Consider the following 16,832-nt stretch of genomic DNA (forward strand, 5'->3'; position numbering starts at 1 on the left):
TGGGACAAGGGTAAGGGGATTAGTAGCGTGATTTTCCCTCGTTATGCCGTGTGCTCCCCATTCTTAACTAAGTGTACTTTGTAAGTCTGTATAATCTCAGTGTAATCCTAATGTTATAAGCTCATTTGTGACTTCAATAAACACAGTCTTTATCTTGCACCAAAACCAGTTGTCTGCTGCACTTTGTCACGACCCCCAAATAAGTCCAAGGTCTATAACCCAGGGAGTGGGAGCGATTCGAACCGCTCAGAAGTCAAAGGTGAAGCTGACACACACACCACCACCCCTTACATAGGGAAAGGATTAGGAGCTGGGATATAAATGAGGATGACTGTAAAAACCCAGTTAAGATTTTTGAGAAATTCGACACACACATCCAGCCAACGTCAAACCACTGGATTCACTAATATGAATTTCAAAGCCTGAAACAGGAACAGGTGTGCCTGTTGAGAATTTCTTAACAAGATTGAGAAAGGTAGCCATATAAAACAGTTCAGAGAAATGGATAAAAGGCTGCTAGATCAGTTCATTTGGGAATCTGTACACTCTGATCGACAAAAAACTCTGACTGGAAAAGACAAACTCACAAAATAGCAGGCTGTTGACACTGCCAGAGCACATGACCCCCGAGTTGACAAATGAAGGCACTGTATACCCAAATAGCTAGCCTTCAGTTAAGGTAGAAGGGCTGATGCAATGGAACAGCAACACAAGAATGCACAGCAGACAGAGAAAAAGATGTGGATGACGACATGAGTTCACAGACAGAAGAAAGTGTCCTACATATGGATCAAACTGCAGAGCTTGTGGAAAGCCCAATCACTGGAAAAAGATGCAGAACAAAGAAAGAAGATGGTAAGTGAGTTATCAGAGACTGAGCAACAGAGTGAATGAAAAGTTAAAAAAAACATCTATACTCTGGAAGATGATGATGAGTTTGAGGACACAATAGACGTAGGAGCCATACACCTGTATGAAATGGCTGGATACGGCTACTTCCAGAGAAAAGAAATTCACACACCATTCATATGATAAAGAAGGTGACAAAAAGTCCACATAGAACCTGAAGCTTGATATCAGTGCACAGAGTAACATTATCCAGCTCAGACTGTACCAGAAGATCTTTCCTGAAAATTTGAAAGAAAACAGATACCTAAAGAAAGATGTTCTTAAACCAAGCAGTGCCATACATAGGAACTGGGATTTGAATCCCGCCATGGCAGATGATGAAATTTGAATTCAATAAAACTCTGGAATTAAACGTCTAATGATGACCATGAAAGCATTGTCAATTGTCGTAAAAATCCATGTGACCCAGGACCCACAGCAATGTGGTTGAATCTTAAATGCCCTCTGAAATGGCCTAGCAAGCCACTCAGTTGTATCAAACCGCTAAAAAGTCTCAAAGGAATGAAACCAGGCAGACCACCCACATTGACCAAGGCACCGGAAATGACAAACTCAGTCCTGTTGACCCTGCAAAGTCCTCCTCCCTAACATTAGGGGGCTTTGCCAAAATCAGGAGGTTTGTCTCACAAACTGGTCAAGCAATAGGCTGTAAGGTATAATTCTGTGTGTATGACTATTTGCCAGACAGCACCATCACCATCCCAGCAGAGGTAGCACAGTAGTAAACAGCTGGGAGGCAGTTGCCCTAGGAGTCCTTAACATCGACTCCGGACACCATGAAGTCTCATGGCATCAGATCAAACATGGGCAAGGAAACCTCCTGCTGATTACCACATACCGCCCTCCCTCAGCTGATGAATCAGTGTTCCTCCATGTTGAACATCACTTGGAGGAAGCACCGAGGATGGTAAGGGCGCAGAATGTACTCTGGGTGGGGAACCACCCAGAAGCACCACTGCTGACAAAGCTGGGCAAGTCCTAAAGGTCATAGCTGCTAGGTTGGGCCTGCAGCAGGTGTGAGGGAAACAAGAGGGAAAAACATACCTGACTTTATCCTTACCAACCTGCCTGCTGCGGATGCATCTGTCCATAACAATATCGGTAGGAGTGACCACTGCACAGTCTTTGTGGAGACAAAGTCCCACCTTCACATTGAGGATGCCCTCCATCGTATTGTGTGGCACTGCCACCATGTTAAATTGGATAGATTTCAAACAGGTCTAGCAACTCAAGATGGGCAATCATGAGGTGCTGTGAGCCGTCAGCAGCAGCAGAACTGTACTCAACCAAATCTCTAACCTTATGGCCTGGCGTATCCCCCTCTCTACCACTATAAACAGGCCAGGGGATCAACTCTGAAGAGTGCAGGAGGGCATGCCAGGAGCTGCACCAGGCATACCTAAAAATGAGGTGTCAACTTGGTGAAGCTACAACTCAGGATTATTTGTGTGCCAAACAACATAAGCAGCAAATGATAGACAAAGCTAAGTGATTCTACAACCAACGAATCGAATTAGATGTGAAGGGTGGTGGACAATTAAAAAGCTCACTGGAGGAGAGGTTCCACAAATATCCCCATCCTCAATGGTGGAGGAGCCCAGCACATCAGTGTAAAAGTTAAGGCTGAAGCATTTGCTCCAACCTTCAGCCAGAAATGCTGAGTGGATGATCCATCTCGGCCTCGTCAAGAGGTCCCAGCATCACAGATACCAGTCTTCAGCCATTTCGATTCACTCCACATGATATCAAGAAATGGCTGAAGGCACTGGATACTGTGAAGTCTATGGGCCCTGACAATATTTCAGCAATAGTACTGAAGACTTGGGCTCCAGAACTAGCCAAGCTGTTTCTGTACAGCTACAACACTGGCATCTACCTACCTATGTGGAAAATTGCCCTGTACACAAAAGCAGGACAATTACAACCCAGCCAATTACTGTCCCATCAGTCTACTCTCAATCATCAGTAAAGTGATGGAAGGGGCCATCAGTGCTATTAAATGGCACTTGCTTAGCAATAACCTGCTCACTGACGCTCAATTTGGGTTTTGCCAGGATCACTCAGATTCTGACCTCATTACAGCCTTGGTTTAAACATGGACAAAAGGGCTGAACCCCAGAGGTGAGGTGAAGGTGACTGCCCTTGACATCAAGGCTGCATATTACCGAATATGGCAAAAAGGAGCCATAGCAAAACTGGAGTCAATGTGAATCGGGGGGAAAGTCTTCGCTGGTTGGAGCCATACCTGTCATAAAGGAAGGTGGTTGTGGTTGTTGGAGGTCAGCCATCCCAGTTCCAGTACATCACTGCAGGATATCCTTAGGGTAGTGTCCTAAATCCAACTATCTCCAGCTGCTTCATGAATGACCTTCCTTCCATCATAAGGTCAGAAGTGGGGGTGTTCGCTGATAATTGTACAATGTTCAGCACCATTCGTAACTCCTCAGATACTGAAGCAGCCCATGTCCAAATGCAGCAAGACCTGGACAACATCCAGGCTTAGGCTGACAAGTGGCAAGTAACATTCATGCCACACAAGTGCCAGGCAATGACCATTTCCAACAAGAGAGCATCTAATCATTGCCTCTTGACGTTCAATGGCATTACCATTGCTGAATCCCACAATATCAACATACTGGGGGTTACTATTGACCAGAAACTGAACTGGACTAGCCATAAATACTGTGGTTACAAGAGGCTAGGAATCCTGTGGTGAGTAACTCACCTCCTGACTCCCCAAAGCCTGTCCACCATCTACAAGGCACAAGTCATAATTGTGATGGAATACCTCCCACTTCCCTGGATGAATTCAACTCCAACAACACTCAAGAAGCTTGACACCATCCAGGACTAAGCAGCCTGTTTGATTGGCACCCCATCCACAAACAGTAATTCCCTCCACCACCAACACATAGTAGCAGCAGTGTGTACCATCTACAAGATGCACTGCAGAAACTCACCAAGATTTCTTAGACAGCACTTTCCAAACACGACTGCTACCATCTAATAGGACAAGGGCAGCAGACACATGGGGGGCCCACCACTTGGAAGTTCCCCTCCAAACCACTCACCATCCTGACTTGGAAATATATCGCCGTTCCTTCACTGTCGCTGGGTCCAGATCCTGAAATTCTCTTCCTAACAGCACTGTGGGTATACCTGCACCGCATGGACTGCAGAGGTTCAAGAAGGCAGCTCACCACCACCTTCTCAAGGGTAACTAGGGACAGGCAATAAATTTTGGCCTAGCCAGCGATGCCCACATCCCTTGAATTAATCTTTTAAAAAGTAGTCAAGACATACAATGGATGCAAAGAAGCAGTTTGCATAGCTGATGATATACAGGTCTATGTTGTGGATGAAAAAGATCATGACTACCATCTGCCTGAAGCCATGGTGTGAACCAGGAAAGCTGAGATGAAACTAAACACAGACAATTGCATTGTGAAAAGGACAGAATGACAGTTCTCTGGGATGGTGTATATGCCTGACAGCTCAAGCTGAGACTGAAAATTTCACAGCTTTCTCTGTGTCAAAGCTCCAAGGGATAAGAAAAAGCTGAGAAGTTTCCTTGGCTTGATCGAGTTCATGAGTTCGTTCATCCCTCACATCTCAGACACACCGCAAACCTACAAGAGCTGATAAGAGAAGATGCTGAGTACCAGTGGCCAGAGTCACATGAGCGCAGTTCAGCAAAATCGGTCGGATGCAAAAAGACAAATCTGTCATATTACCACTTAAATGGTAAAATGTTTTGCCTCCATCTTGTGGATTTGGTTTTCAATCCTTTTGTAGAAACTTTTACTTGCAGAGTGACAGTTACCACTTAAGCAATACTGTGAATAGTTTTGTTAGAAAAGAAAACCAGACATAAAAGACTTTTAAGATGTTCAGTTTAATTATAAAAGTTGACTGTTAATCTTCAGTTTAGACATAATATATATATAAATGATTGGAATAGTTGTGTTGATATATAGAGGCATTTTTTTAAAAGAAAGAGCGATGTTGTTTTGTTATATTAGTCAAGAAAAGTTAGGAACTATATTGTTATGTATCCAGGTTGTCACATCACTCACTACTGCACCATGGTCCGTGCACTGAACTAACAATGTATCATTCTGCAGCACATGTTGAAAGGTGGGAAAATACATTCTGTCAGCTCCAACATGTGTGCATTGTTATGATCTCGGTGGAGCCTCCATTTGTTATTATCTCAGTGGAGACTCGTAATGTTTTTTTTCCCTTTATTTAAGTCCAGAAACCCAGGTATTTACTAAAAGAATTAAGCCACAAGGTTCATGGTTTAAAACAAAAAGGATTTTGTAATCAAAATCAAAGAGCATAAATACTATTAACTGCACTAACGCTTAATTAGTCAGTTATGTTAAAGATATTAGAAGTACAAAGAAAATAGATACTTATATTTTAACCAAATTTCTTAGCTCAATTTTCCTTCTTCACCTATTTGACTTAAATCCTCAATAACTCAAGTCAAATACTTATCAGACTATTAGAAGATTAACATTTGATCTGAGTACTATTTTAAAGATTTGTGTAAGGGTTGAGGGTTTTTGAGCGTTGCTTCTGGCAAATATCCTCCAACTGCCCCATGGTTGCAAACTCCCCATAGGCATCACTGGGGTCTTAAGCATAGCCACCTGGGCTCAGAATTCTCCTGGTTCTAATATTCTTTGACTCTGTAGTCCTGTATCTAGATCTCTCTCTCTCTCTCTCTTCTCACCTTGGCTACCCAAGAATTTCAACTCATCAGTTGGAGCTCTTCAGCTAACAAGAAGTTCAAACTCATTTTAGCCACCACCCAGAATTTCAACTGAATTCTGTTTCAAAGAGATGTTCTCTCTTCTATGGTCAACTTGTTCTAAACCTAAAACTAAACTGCTTGAAAAAGCATCATACCCACAATCTATTCACCCCCGTAATTAACTTATGGTTGATCCTTTGCTATTCTATTGCTTATCTCCTAGGCAACTTGGTCACATGATCATTTACTGGAAGCAAGCTGCTTTTTACCCAAAATCAAATCCTAGACAAGCCTAGTTCTGGCAAACCTTGGCTCTGTACAACATGACTTGGCCAAGTGGTTGAGCAAGTTGCTACAACCAGTTCTGAGCATGTTTTCCACTTGTACAGTGAAGGATTCCTTCATCTTTGGGAAAACCATATAGGGCCTGTAATCACGAATACTTGCCTATTCACACATGTACTGCGCAAAGAAGCCATAGACATTTGCACCACCCTTGTCTGAATCTGTCATCATTGAACTTATGAACTCAGAAACTCATGCAGTTGAGTTCAGTTTTAACAACACCATATATGCCCAAATAGACGGTATGGCCATGGAATCCCCTCTTGCCCCAGCTCTCAGAAACATTTTTGTTGGTTTCCACATGAAATGTGTTTTCAATGGAACAACACCTAACACCCTACCCCTCACATATTTCCAATACATAAATGATATTTTTGCTATATCTGAATCCACAGCTGCGTTTAAGAATTTCCTTACACACCTCAGTGGACTCCATCCTGCACTCAAATTCACCTTCAAAATGGAGCAGTCAAATAAGCGCCCTTTCCTCGATGTGCTTGTTGAGAAATCTGCCACTGGGTTCTCTGCTACAGTCTACTGTAGGCCTATCTCACTGGTCAATATATGCATTGGGATTTCCTCATTTCCACGCCCTATAAGCTTGGCCTTATTGGCAAGCTTGTAAACAGGGCCTGAGTCATTTGTTCATCGTGGACGCCTGATACTGAAATAGGGTGCATCAAAACCATCCTGTGGGATAATAGCTACCCTGATCAGAACATTGCTCGCTGTTTATCGCGCAAACTCATGAATGGGCCTAAGAATACCACTTTCAGTTTTGAAAAGTGCCCAGTCTACCTCAGATACCCTGGAAAGGTAAGGTGTCTTAAAAATTTGAGCAATAGCAAAGTTAGCTGCTTCACGCTGCTACCATGTAGTAGCAACATGAATAGTATTCTCCACTAACAAGATGTTGCCATCAAGGCAAAGGGTATTATGCCTATTACACAAATGAGTAATGTGGTATATAAATTTCAGTGCCGGGTATGTAGGCTGGATGTGCCAACAACGGGTGGATCATATCAAAGAGTATGTCACTTTGGCTGTTCGTAACAGGCAAAGTACTGACTGTAGTCAATCAGCCTGTGGTTGCAAAGCTCAAAACATAGGGCAGAATCATCCCAGAATTGCACTAAGTGTGGTAGCAGGTGTGAAAAATGACATTTTACTCAGCCGCAATGGCAGGTTTCCGCGCGGTATCATCCACTTCCTGCCTCATTAATTATGCAGCCACAGGGAACACACCGTCTCACTGTCAAATGGCCTCTGAATCGCCCAAGATGCTGTTACCTCACTGTTTCCTCACTCCGGGTGCCATATCTAAACCGCAGCTGCACACAGAGTACATTGGTGAGTAGGCAAGCGTTGGTGATATACTACGCCTGCAGCCCAGGACTGCTCCAGTTATGACATGGCCCTGAAAGTCAAGAAGAGTTCAGTGACCCGTCACTGGAATACCTTTTGGAGGTCTGTCATGATGTCCTCCACCCCCCACTCTGGCTACAGGAGGACCAGCAATCTCACCACTCTGGCTTGGGAGGTGGTGGCAGTGGTGATCAGTGCCAATGCTGCACAGAAGAGGTTGATCATCTAGTGCAGAAAAAGGATAAATGATCTCATCCATGTTGCCAGGGTAAGGCAACCATCTCATCACTCTAAACTCACACACTCACAAGGTCATCACACATTCACTGACTCATTGCCAGCTCAAAGAACATCATCACTCACTCTCTCACACACACTCTCACATCTCCATCTCACCTCATCTCTTCTGGAGACTGCCTCCTCAACCCTCACTATCTTGAGGCCGCTTGCACAGGTCAACATGTGCCCCCACATAAACATCCTGGGATACCCCCCTTCCCCAGTACAGTCCTCACCCTGCAGCCTCTTCCCTTGCCTGAGGCCACATCCCCCCTTCCCAAGCAAGCTCTAGCATTGCAGCCATTGAAAAGCTACCCCCATCTTATGGCTGGCCTGGTAGCCAGAGACCTGCCCATAAGCCCCCCTAGAGGTGATGTGGTGCTGCCTTGGAAGCCTGGCACTGATGACCGCAAGTGCTGCCCGAAGCAAGGTGGGCAAATAAACCTCAAAGTCTTGAGTGAAGTGCAGCTCGCCAGATGCATATCGCTTATGTAGAGCTGTGAAACACATCGGTGTGCCAGGATGATCCGGCTTGGGGGGGATGATTCCGGTGAATAGGGCTTACAATGAGATGCTAAAGTATTGAAATTAGGTTCCCGACGTGCAGCAGCGGGAAATGCGGGTCCACCATTGGTGGGTGGAGCAGACGATCACAAACTGGTTTTACGACAACATGAAACCGATTTTTGTGATCTCCTGATATTTTCCATTCCCGCTGGCTAAGACACCCACTGCAAATGAGAGCAGATGATTCCATCCAAAGTGTCCAACATTAGATGTGATTCTGTGATTGGACAGCACTTGCTAAATAATCCTGTTTGTGCTGAGAATTACACTGACAAGGTTATCAGTCAGGCTCGCAGGGTGGCTCACTTACGTGTGCTAGAAGCTACATATGTTCACACACAAGGCCCTGTCCTTTGCAGACAGAAGGAGCATCTCCACATATTGCACCTTTTTCAACTAAACAAAAGCTTGGGAGACAACCATTCTCTGGTTCATTCCCCATGGCAATGCCTTGACCAATCAGAGTCAACCTGCCTGTTTTCAATTTAAACAAAAGCTTGGCAGTTAATTGTTCACTGGTGCATTCTGCATGGAAACACCTCTAATAATCAGAGACCACTTGCCAACCAATCAGCACTCTCTTCTCATGCGGTATCAATTGTTGTTCCCATTATAATTGGCATTCTTGTTTACCTGCCCTGATGAATGCAAGATGAAAAGCTTCAATTGCATGTCTCTTTTTTCAACAATACATAAATCTAGTTTTTAAAGGGACCATCACCTCGACATTAAATATAGCCTTTCTTCCCCCAAAGCATATGGGCCATCACAGTGTCTAAACATGTGATTCTTTCAAATTTCTGAGAATCATACGACATAACACTGTTATAGTGTTGGCTACTTTGGAATAGGAGCTAACCAATATTCCACTCTCCCCCATTGACAAGATGCTTCAATGCTTGCTGCCTGCTATATTTCCATTGTAAATCAAAAGCAGCCAAAGGTTATTGATAGGAATAACAAAAACATTCTATGATTAAGTTACAGCTCCTTTATTCGATTTGTAGGAAAATACAAGGTGAATAAACATTTCAGTGGCATTCATATTGAGATGCCAGCTATCTGTGTATGTACAACATTATTCTGCTTCAACTGTGTCGGCATCATAGACTAGCATCATATTCCACCAACATTTATACAGTTAGTGTTCATGACCTGCTGAAATTGTAGTCCTGATAATGAAAAACTTATAAATGGAAGTAATCTAGAGATGGGTCTTGAAGATTTTAAGTGATGGGGCTGTGACTATTTCCATTGGCGCCAACAATTGTTGCCTGCTATTTCTTTTTAGATAACCTCTCCTGATTAAACATATCTTATACAGGAAATAAATCTGATCAAGAACTTTCCTATAAGTGTGTACAGTATTGCACTTACTAGAAAAGTGAAAAAACACACAAAATATGTCGAAGAGTGGGTTTTCACATATGAATCAGATTGGGCAAGTGGTGGTGTCAGGCAAGCCAGTTTTAGATTGTTTTTTTCCTCACTTGGCAGCGCATGCAATACTTTGAAATTGGCAACATTTTTTTCCTATGAGGGCTTTCACACGAGATATGCAAGAGCTTCAAAAAAGAGCACATAATTATTTTTAAATATACAAATTGAGTTAAGGTGCAATTTCTGGCTTTTCTTTGCAAAATCACAGCCTGAACCTTCTGTTCGGCATGCAGGGATGGGCCCCGCTCGCCAACGCGTAAAATGACACATGGTGATGTCGGGCGTGCTTCCTGATGTCACTGCACGCCATTCCGATCTTCAGCTCGGTGGGTGTGCACCAGAGTCGGCTGCGCGACCACTGAACTGTCAAAGGCCTATTAAGGCCAGTTAAATAGCAATTAAAAGAATTAACAGAGCTGCCCATCCAACCTCAGGGTTGGCGGGCAGGCAAAGAGCCCAGGCGGCCTTCATTTTTCATGGAACCTCATCCACGGGTGGGATGAGGTTTCATGAAGGTTTTTAATCTTTAATAAAAATTTTAAATAAAATTCATAGACATGTCCCAACTCATGTAACACTGTCACATGAGGGGACTTGTCCGAATATTTTTTTAAAATCTTCTATTGACTTTTTCATAATGAAATTAAACTCCCTGAGGCAGCTCCATGCCTCAGGGAGATTTCTGCACTGTGCTCTATTGCAGGCATGCACAAAAAAGTGTAAGCCCCAACTCAGCCCCCTCCCCCCGCCCTCGCAGGGAGTGCTCACCGCTTCCGGGTGGTGTCACGCTGGGCGGGCCTTAATTAGCCCACCCACGCAAAATGGCGGCATGCAGCCGATCTCAGGTGGTGATCGGCTGCGCACCCACCCGCGCCCACTCCCGCTCAGCAACCCCCCCAACAGGGAGAAAATTCTCCCCACACTGTGTTCTCCAAGAGTCCATTTGGACTGAGATTCAGGGAAACCTAATTTGCAATGGAGTTCTTAAAACAACAAATGGCAGAATTTTATAGCCCCTCCCACTGGCAGGATTTTCCAGTCCTGCCGAAGTCAACGGAGTTTTGACTGGCTCACCGCATTTTGCAGCCCCGCCCCCACCACAACAGGGCCGTAAAATTCCGCCCAAAGATGACTTCATCATTTTTTCAATTTCCACTCTTAACTTATGTTTTCATATTGTGTTTCATTATTTTCTTTGTAAATTTTAACTGAAAATATATTAAAAAAGGTTTGTTTTGTCTACAATTATCTGGTATCATAATTAAATCATTTTTATATGGGGTACCCAGAATCGTTCTTTTTGTTCCTGGTGGTGGTCTCTTGATGCCCAACTTGATGCCATCCACTGAACACTTGCTGTTTCCCAGCAATTTCTAACTGGACCCATATTATGCAGATCAGGCCTGGGAGTGAAAGCCTCTTAAGTCTCATGCTGCCAAAGGTGGAGGCAGTTTACTGCCCACATGCACCACTGTTGGCCCAAGTTAAATTTGGGTCTTATGCATCAGTCTTTGATATGCATCTTGTGTTAAAATGATTATGGCCAAATCTTGCAGTCAATGGTGAAACAATGGCACTTGAAGACATGTCCAACAAGTCCCTTTTCCTGACAACAGTTTAAATCTGACACCAAGTCAAGGAGACGTTTCAGTGTCCAGCAACAGCGCTGTCAGCAAGCAAGTTATGCAGCCAATCACATCAAAGCATTCTTACAGACAGTAAACCAGGAAATTAAAAGTACTGAATACCTTCACATTTGATACAATTTTTCAGGTAGTGAAATAAATGACTGTAATAATGGATTAAGATAGAGGCTATGATATTATAAATAAACTTTTTAAACAATTAAAAATATGGATTTTCTTTCACATAATGGAAAAAGTTGACATTTCACAAATATAAAATCAGCTACTCGGGGCCAATGAGGATGTTTAGCAACAATTACTAAGTTAGCACATCATTAAAAACCGAGCTATACCTCATTCAACTGATGTAACGTTTTCAAAGATTTTTACAGTGAGACTAACAGTATAAAAGTGGACGTATCAATCCAAAGATTTTCTAAGGATTGCTAGTGGGGGGGCTCCTAATGGCGTACCTTCTGGATTTCTGCAGTATTCTATGCATGCATGGACACCTGAAGCTGCCGTCAGTTTCAGAGGAGTGGTGGCGGCAAATGTTGACAGTTTCATTGTGATTGCCAATTCAAAATCCAGGCCTTTATGTGCAAAGCAATTTGAAGATATAAGTGTGGCGGTGAACTGTTAAATGGTAGTTGGAGTACAAGATTAAGGATGTTTTGCTGCAATTCTTTAGGGCTTTGGTGATACCACAATGGAGCTGTCCTCCTCACATATCCACTTCAGCAAGAAAAAAAAGCACTTTAACTTTACTGAGCGAACTAATAGAAATCCCAGCAGCTTCAAAACCAGATCTTCGAGATGAACGGACAGTTGTTGTTATTTTTTTTTATTCATTCATGGGGTGTGGGCATTGCTGGCTAGGTCAGCATTTATTGCCCATCCCTAATTGCCCTTGCCCAGGGCATTTAAGAGTCAACCACGTTGCTCTGGGTCTGGAGTCACATGTAGGCCAGACCAGGTGAGGACAGCAGATTTCCTTCCCTAAAGGACATTAGTGAACCAGATGGGTTTTTACAACAATGGTTTCATGGTCATCATCAGACTTTTAATTCCAGATTTTTATTGAATTCAAATTTCACCATCTGCTGTGGTGGGATTCAGACCCAGGCCCCCCAGAGCATTCCCCTGGGTCTCTGAATTACCACTCCAGTGGCAATACCACTATAGTGACAATACCACTATAGTGACAATACCACTATGCCACCGCCTCCCTCAAGCAGGTCATCCATGTTTTTGGATTGCATACAGCATGAAGACCAAGAAACTGATACAAATATTATGCTAAAATTAACAAATTATGCTTCCACATACCTTATGCCACACACAATCTGTTACTTTAATCCTGGCTAAAACCTTGCCTAGATCTTGCAGTAAGATTTCATTCAGAGTAGTTAAAACTGGTGATGGGCTGCCTAACATTGCACAAAATGTTGACAAACTGAGCACATTAAAATATTTTGGACCCAGTACAGTTTTCACAATGTTTCTTTTTGGGTTAACCTCCCACAATCTTTTGGGTTAGTTAAAAGTGAAAAATGTGTTCTGGCCAGTAATGTAATTAAGATCCACATTTTATTATCATTCATGGAGGGCAGCTATCTTGCTAATGCTAGATCTAGGGGTGAAAAATGTAAATATTTAAACAGAATTAAAACTTCATTGAGTGTAGTTTACAGAGCATTATCTCTATTGTATATCTTCAGAAAAAGTACAAGATTATCTATTGAATAATAACGAAACAGCAAGTTGAATCGTTCATTATTTTCCAAGGGAAGCGGGACTTGAACTTTGACTTGCTATTTAAATGTAATGGAAATATTGGAGTTTATGAATAAATATTCCACATGAGGTAAAAGCTGCTTGCAATGCTGTAATGAAGAGATTCACATGATGTTACAAGCCATGACAGTAAAGCTCGAGAACCTTATGAAGTTAGCTGAACCCCAAGATGGATTGTAACATATGAGCCAAGCCAGCTGCTATTATTTATAATCAACACAGTTTGTTTTCTATGATATCATTGGGACTGAAATCATACATAGTTTCTCATCAAATTTGATCTTGGCCACAAATAATTTGGTGTTTAGATATATTGAATCGCAATCTGAAACATAAATGATATTAGGATTTGGTTATAGCTTTTAATACAGGCATCATTGTTGAAATAAAGGTGTGCTGTTTAATGTGTGCTGCCACCGAACCAGCCTAATACTTGATAAAATGGGAGAGCCAGGAAAGGGTGGTAGAAATGGGGAAGAGCAGGTACAGAATTTAAGAAGTAGGGAAAGAGGAAAGAATAAATGACATAGAATTACTGCTTGTAGGCAGTTGATGTATATGCAAGTTCCAGTCGATTGCAAGTTTGAGAAGGGATTATTTACATAAACTATGATTTGTATGTGAATGGACATGACTTGAGTTTACTTTTGATGGCACTTCTGTCAGCATAGCAGAAGTCCATTGTGGGCAAAAATGGCAGAAAATTGATTAGTGATAATAAATATAGTCTGTGCACAGCAAATGTAAGCTAATCCTATAACAAGCGTTGTTGATAGTCCCCTGAACTGAACCTCTATCCTCTATCGTCAATAAATTAAAAGAGCTTGCTATACTTGCTTCTTCCATTCAAAACAGATAGGAAGATGAAAATGACCTGAAAAGTCCTGAACAAAATTTAAACAACAAAATGAAGTGAAAGGATCACTGGTGTTTTTTCAGTGCTGCTTTCCAATGTTAATATTTGGAGATCCAGTAACAGATGAGAAGAAATTTCCTCCAACTATATATGGGGAAGACAGAAAACATTGGCTGGAATTTCCCAGCAGCGGATGCAACGAGCCAGCCAAAAGTTCATTGCCTTTGGCAGGACCGGAAAATCATAGACATTGTCTTCGCTCCTCATCACAAACTCTGTTTTCTTGCCACTGAATCCATCCCTCTACCTGGCAACTGTCAGAGGTTGAACAAGGCTGGTCACAACCTTGGTGTGATATTTGTCTTTGAGATAAGCTTCCTGCCACATATAAATGCTGTCAGTAAGACCATCTATTTCAACCTTGCCTCAGCTCATCTCCTGCCAAAACCCTCATTCATACTTTTCTTACCTCGAGACATGATTGTGCCAAAGCACTTCTGGCTGGGCTCCCACGTTCTAGCATCCTCAAACATTTAAAACTTTGCAGCACTTGTCCTGTGTTGTTCTAAATCCCACTCACCCATCTCCTCTGTGCTCACTGATCTATGTGGCTCCCAGTCAAGCAAATTTCCAATTTTAAAATTCTCATTGCTCCTTTTAATTACTTCCATAGCCTTGCCCATCCCATCTCTAATCTCCTTCAACCCTACCCCACCACACCACCACTCCCACCAACCTCACCCTGCCCCATAGATATTTGCAGTCCACCAAACCTGGCCTCTTAAGCATTCTTGATTTTCGTCGCTCCACAATTGGTGGCTGCCACTTCAGATTCAAGGATCCTAAGCTTTGGGCTTTTCCCTCCATTAGCCTTGCTGCATCTCTTTCCTTCTTTAAAATCCTCCTTAATCCCTACTTCTTCAAGCATGCCTTTTTAGGCCTAATATTTCCTCATGTGGCTTTGTGTTAAATTTTGTTCCATTATGCTCCTGTCAAAGGCTTGGGGCATTTTATTGGCCAGGATTTCCAGGGGGGCAGGGCCCACTCGCCTACACGTAAAATGACGTGGGATGACATCAGGCGGAACTCCCGACGTCACCCTGCCTCATTTCAATTTTCAGGTCAGTGGGGGCTCAGCTGAATCAGCTGTGCACCCGCCAACCTGTCAATGGCCTATTGTGGCCATTGACAAAGTACTTAACGTTATTAATGGACCTGCCCATCCAACCTTAAGGTTGGCGGGCAGGCCGGGAGCCCTGGCGGGCTTAAGAAAAAGCATCAAACTTCATCCACAGGCGGGATGAGGTTTCATGTAGGTTTTTTAATTTTTAATAAAAATGTAACTGAAAGTGATGGGCATGTCCCAACTCATGTGACAGTGTCACATGAGGGGACATGTCAGGGAATTTTTATTTCTATTTTTAACATTTTTTAATGTGGAGCTGATCCCCCTGAGGAAGCACTTAGCCTCAGGGAGATGAGTGCGCTCCTTCGCGCACATGCTTCCTGGCGGATGTCGCACTGGGTGGGCCTTAATTGGCCTGCCCACATAAAATGGCAGCGCACCCCCAATTGGGGGCGCCGATCAGAGGCACGCCTCCACGCACCCGCTCCTGACCTTACCCCCCAAGTGCTTAACTGCACACTTATCCACATAACATTCCATCTGGCATTCCTTAGGCCATCTGACCAGCCTGTCTGTATGCGTGTGTAATGTATGGGTTTCCTCTTGACTATTTACCACCACACCAATGTTTGTCCCCTTAGGTTCTTGAAGGGTGAGCGCATTATGAGGCTGGGGGGGGAAAGGGGTGAAAGGTGTTACTGACTGAACACTAACTGATGCACTGTCCTTGTTGTTAATTTCAGCATCACCACTGCATGGCCACGCCCATAGACACCACAGCCACCCCCCTCCACACCTGAGGGCCAACACTTGCAACTAGCTTCACATCCTTTCAGCCAGCCAGGCACCAGCGCAGCGACAAACACTTCGGTGGGAATTATAACATCGGCTAGTGTCCCGGGGCACAGTGGAGAGGGCGCTTCACAATTACTGGAGGAGATGGCACGGACAGAGAGTGCCAATGGTGCCAGCAGCCAGAGGGCCGCAGGGGACCAGGCACATGCTGAGTTGGGCAGTGATGATGTGCCTCTGGAGATGTCACCAATGCAGCAGCTGCAGGACAAGCGGCAGGATATGCGGGAGCATCTGGCAGGGTTGCATGAGGGTGTGCTTCAGTTGGTCTCTGTAGTGGAGGAATCCAGGCAGAGTGTCAGTGATGGCATGAACCTCAGGATAGAGCTTCAGGCTTCCTCCATTGAGAGATTGGCGACTCTCATGGAGATGGTGCTTCCAGCAGATTGAGAATCTTCTGTTTGGGTTACGCTCTGACCTGCAAGCCCTCACAGCACTAATAGCCACGGGTGGTCATTCCCATGTGGGAGATGTTCTGGGGACCAAATGTCAGCACTCGGTGCCCATCCATCTGCAGGGAGCAGGGAGGCCCAATGTGACCTCACGTCAGCGCAGCAGCTGCCTGTTGTCGCTGCGAGCTCCTCTCAGGGTGCTCCGGATGAGGGCAGCAGCTCCTCCGCCCCTCTGCCAGTGACCATTGCATCCGCTGAGGTTGCGACAACTGGGGAGGTGCCAGTTCTGTAACTGGCCACTCCCTCCCAGGCGGGGCCATCACAGGGTCCATGGGCCAGAGGACACCCACCAAGGTCATCGAGGCCAACAGGCCAACAGTCAGCAGGCTGTCTCTCAAGCCAATCCGAGCAATGGGGCGGCACCTAGATGTAGCACCCGCAAACAAAAGCATAAGGCACCTTAGGCACTCCACGGGTATGTCACTGGTGATTTTGTGTTGGCCCTAGATTAGGGAAA

The sequence above is a fragment of the Cetorhinus maximus genome, chromosome 1 (assembly GCF_964194155.1).
Source record: "Cetorhinus maximus chromosome 1, sCetMax3.hap1.1, whole genome shotgun sequence".
NCBI lineage: Eukaryota > Metazoa > Chordata > Chondrichthyes > Lamniformes > Cetorhinidae > Cetorhinus > Cetorhinus maximus.